The sequence below is a fragment of the Suricata suricatta genome, chromosome 5 (genome assembly GCF_006229205.1).
Source record: "Suricata suricatta isolate VVHF042 chromosome 5, meerkat_22Aug2017_6uvM2_HiC, whole genome shotgun sequence".
NCBI classification, from domain to species: domain Eukaryota; kingdom Metazoa; phylum Chordata; class Mammalia; order Carnivora; family Herpestidae; genus Suricata; species Suricata suricatta.
Genome location: NC_043704.1, coordinates 46,099,343 through 46,104,566, shown reverse-complemented (window position 1 = coordinate 46,104,566; position 5,224 = coordinate 46,099,343).

The following is a 5,224-nucleotide window of genomic DNA, read 5'->3' as shown; positions in this document are numbered from 1 at the left end:
TTATTTTTTAGTCTTTAAACTCTAACTATATGCTTGTAATGCAGTTATCAGTCACATTATCATCATTTATTGGTTCCTTGCTTATAGTGTCTTATGCACAAGGCAGTCAGCACACAGTATTGTGTCATGAATGCTGCCCCTGAATTAACCAGTGCCCTCAGCCATTCACAGTTGCTCTGCATACAGTTTGTCGCAATACTATCCATGGAGCCCCTTATTTTTCCCTCAATAGTTTATAAATGCTGTCCCATTGTCTTGTATTGTTAGTGCAACAGACAAAATGTTAGGCTATATATCTTTCCTTTAGTAGTAACCCAGTCTCTCTGTCTAGAAGGTTGTAGATATTCTTTACCCCTAGAGTCTGAGATGTTCACCAGGAACATATCCTTGTGGATATGGATAAATGCTATCCATTGAGGATTATTTAGCTTGGGATTCCAAGATTTCCTTTGTTTCTAGAAAAGGGCTTGATGATCTGTATATCAGACTGTTCCTGACTTGCTACTTGCAGAGTCTCCAGCTGAAAGGTTGTAAATGCCCCACAGATTTTCTTCAGTAGGAGGTTCTTTCCTAATATACTCTTTTTTAAAAAATAGTTTATTGTCAAATTGGTTTCCATACAACACCCAGTGCTCTTCCCCACATGTGCCCTCCTCCATCACCACCACCTCTTTTCCCCCATCCCTCTTTCCCTTCAACCCTCAGTTCATTTTCAGTATTCAATAGTCTCAAGTTTTGCATCCCTCTCTCTCCCCAACTCTTTTTCCCTCTTCCACCCCCCCCCCGGTCCTCTATTAGGTTTCTCCTATTCTCCTGTTAGACCTATGAGTGCAAACATATGGTTTCTTTCCTTCTCTGCCTGACTTATTTTGCTTAGCATGATACCCTAAAGGTCCATCCACTTTCCTACAAAAGGCCAGATTTCATTCTTTCTCATTGCCATTTAATACTCCATCGTATATATATATACCACATCTTCTTGATCCATTCATCAAGTGATGGACATTTAGGCTCTTTCCATGTTTTGGCTATTGTTGACATTGCTGCTATGAACATTGGGGTACATGTGCTCCTCTGCATCAGCATTTCACTATCTCTTGGGTAAATCCCTAGCAGGGCTATTGCTGGGTCATAAGGGAGTTCTATGGATAGTTTTTTGAGGAACCTCCACACTGTTTTCCAGAGTGGCCGCACCAGTTTACATTCCCACCAACAGCGTAGGAGGGTGCCCATCTCTCTACACCCTCGCGAGCATCTATAGTCTCTTGATTTGTTCATTTGAGGCACTCTGACAGGCGTGAGGTGGTATATCAGTGTGGTTTTGATTTGTGTTTCCCTGATGATGAGTGATGTTGAGCATCCTTTCATGTGCCTCTAGGCCATCTGGATGTCCTCTTTGGAGAAGTGTCTGTTTATGTCTTCTGCCCGTTTCTTCACTGGGTTATTTGTTTTGTGGGTGTGGAGTTTGGTGATTTCCTGGTGGATTTTGGACACTAGCCCTTTATCTGATATGTCATTTGCATCCATCTATTCCCATTCTGTTGGTTGCCTATTAGTTTTTTTGACTGTTTCCTTTGCAGTGCAGAAGTTTTTTTATCTTGATGAGGTCCCAATAGTTCAGTTTTGCTTTCATTTCCCTTGCTTTGGGTGATGTGTCGAGTAGGAAATTGCTGTGGTTGAGGTCAAGGAGGTTGTTTCCTACTTTCTCCTCAAGGGTTTTGATGGTTTCCTGTCTCACATTCAGGTCTTCAGCCATTTTGAGTTGATTTTTCTGTATGGTATAAGAAAGTGGTCTAGTTTCATTCTTCTGCATATGGCTGTCCAGTTCTCCCAGCACCACCTGCTAAAGAGGCAGTCTTTTTTCCATCGGATACTCTTCCCTGCTTTATCAATAAATAATTGGCTGTACATTTGTGGGCCCAGTTCTGGGTTCTCTATTCTATTCCATTGGCCTATGTGTCTATTTTTGTGCCAATACCATACTGTCTTGATGATGACAGCTTTGTAGTAGAGGCTAAAGTCTGGGATTGAGGTGCCTCTGTTTTGGTTTTCTTCTTCAATATTAGTTTGTCTATTGGGGTCGTAAAATACTCTTAAAAGATAAATACTATGATATGTGAAATTTTCTGGTTAATTTAAATATTATATGGTTTCACAGCACTTGTATTTTGAAATAATTGTGTCCCTGTTTACAAATCTAAACCTTTTCCCATGCCTAGTTGAAGAGAGGACAGAGGAACTTGCAGAAACATAGAATGGTCATTTAAATCTCCATCAGCACCACAATGCCTCTATTAAGTCCCTCCATTTCTATGACAAGGACCATTCTCTCCTAATACTGTATTTGATTTGTAGAAAGTGTGAATTCGGTTCACTTCAATATGTATACTCTTCTTGTCCCTCCCTGTTTAATTTGCCCAAACACATTGATGTAATCATTTTACATTCATGTACTCTTTGTGCCCTGTAAAAAGTCAAAAATTGCCTAAAACATGCTGGAGGACCTGTACAGTGCAGGCTTCAGTCCCCAGCCTTGTATCCTCCTCCCTTGCATTCCTGTTAGGTCTATACATCAGATTTGCTGAATACATGATTCTTCCTCTTAATTCTTCCCTCCTGCTCAGCAAAATCAGGCCATCACCAGGAGATGTTGCAACAGTAGTAGGTAGCCAAAGTTATTACAGATTCAAACAAATTATACATTTACCACTTTAGATTTCCTTTAAATTCAAGTGTCCAATGGAGAAAGTCACTACACATTCTTTATGGTAACCAATGAAAGAAAAATAAATATTACAGAAATCAAAACAACTGCATTTAAATATTGCATGGATTGATATTAACCTAAGTAATCTGGTTTTTCTCTGAGGCAATGACCCCACTTATTTTTTTTTAAAGTACTTATTTTGACACCGAGGAAGAGATACGGAGAGGGCACGAAAGCAGAGGAAGAGCAGAGAGAGGAGGACAGAGGATCCAAAGCAGGCTCCATGCTGACAGCAGAGAGCCAGATGCAAGGCAGGAACAAAGGGACTGTCCACACATTACCTGAGCTGAAGTGGGATGCTTCACAGGCTGAGCATCTCAGACAGATTCTTAGTTGTTTTTTTTTTAATGAGGAACCCAGTACCACCCAGAAAACCAGATCAGCAGGACTGGCAGTACAAACAATTCCTGTCCAAACCAGATGGATCCTGTATTTCCCTACAAACCCCCAGCCCCTTCCTCTGGGTGGCCTTGCAGTTCTGAAGGCGATAACCTGCCTCAGACCCCTCAGTCTGGTAAAGCAAGAAAGCTACTGTTCCTCTTTATCCCACATTCTCTTCGGTTTCCAGTGGCTCTGAAGCACCAAGGTCACTTCTCAACAATGGAATGAATGTGTAGGACAGGAAAAAATTTTTCTTCATCAGTTCTCAATTCTTTGGCTGGCCTAGTAATCGAACTGTTATAATACAGATTCAGAAGAGAAAAAAGGCTTAAGTATAGGAACACGAACAAGATGAGCGTCAGGCAAATGATGCTTAGGTGCATTATGACTTATGGAGGGGTGTAGAGATTTAGAATTTCAAAGAGGGGGAAATACATTCACAGGGAAAAGGAAAGAATAAATGTTGGACAAAGAAATATTTGTCATGCCAGGCAGGAAACTCTTTTTAAAAGGTTCCTCTCTGGATCAGGAAGGAGCCGTGATGGCAGAGAGGAAGGGAGCGCTGTAAACTTCCTCTGCCACATCTATAGAACTGAGAAGGACTTTACTCCCATCTGCAAGAGCAGAAGGAGAGGGGCACCTGAGTGGCTCAGTCGGTTAAGCCTCCGGCTTCGGCTCAGGTCATGATCTCATGGTTCGTGGGTTCGAGCCCCAGGTCTGGCTCTGTGCTGACAGTTAGGTCAGAGCCTGGAGCCTGCTCTGGATTCTGTATCTCCCTCTGTCTCTGACCCTCCCCTGCTGGTGCTGTCTCTCTCTGTCTCTCAAAAACAAAAATAAATAAAAAAAACATAAAAACAAAAGAGCGGAAGGAGAAAATACAGACTCCAGAAAGAAGACAACCTCAAAGATGCCTGAGTGAGTGAGTGCGAACGGGGAGATTGGAAAACAGGCCAGCCTGAGACGGGCAAGGGAGCCTGGAGCCCTAGCCTAACACGGGGCAAGCACACAGAGCCTGAGAGACAAAGGGAAGAGACAGAGAAAATGAACACGCTGATAGTACTGTCTCTGGAGAAGAGAGAAACAATGTTTAACCCCACTCAGAGAGAAAAACTCTCACTCCGCACATAACTGCTGGGTAGCCCAAATCCCGAACCTGGGTGGCACAAGGGAAATAACAGCTTCCAGCCCTGTGCCAACTTGGCAGGGAGTTGCGTCCCGGGAGGTGTTGCCAGGGGCCCTCACTTTGACCTCAGCTGCAGGAGTGGGGGCACATACCTCATTTCCATGGCGCATCTCACCCCAGCGTTGGCCATGCAAATCCCGAATCCCTGGTGCCAACATGGAAAAACTAGCCCCTACCCCTACGTGATCTCGACAGGGAGTTGGTGGTGGTGGTGGAGGAGGAGAGGGGAGAGCATGCTCAAGCTGCAGGAGCGCGCAGCTCATTTCCAGCAACGCCTGGCTCCTTGGGCAGCAGCAGCGTGAATCCTGGCCGGCGCCAATAGAAACTGATCCCTCTTGCAATGCGATCCCGATCCCGGCTGGGAGCTGAGAGTTGGCAAAGGAGCCTGTAAAGGCTGCACCTTGCCTCCTGCTGAGCACCTCGCCTCAGGCAACACACATCACCTCAGGCAGCAGCAGCGCAAATCCCAGCTGGCACCAAGAGAAACTGTCCCTTCCGCCTACGAGATCCTGGTTAAGAAGCCAGCCACCGGATGAGGTCAAGGAGGTTGTTTCCTACTTTCTCCTCAAGGGTTTTGATGGTTTCCTGTCTCTCATTCAGGTCCTTCAGCCATTTTGAGTTGATTTTTGTGTATGGTGTAAGAAAGTGGTCTAGTTTCATTCTTCTGCATGTGGCTGTCCAGTTCTCCCAGCACCACCTGCTAAAGAGGCAGTCATTTTTCCATTGCATACTCTTTCCTGCTTTGTCAAAAATTAATTGGCCGTACATTTGTGGGACCCGTTCTGGGTTCTCTATTCTATTCCATTGGTCTATGTGTCTGTTTTTGTGCCAATACCTTACTGTCTTGATGATGACAGCTTTGTAGTAGAGGCTAAAGTCTGGGATTGTGATGC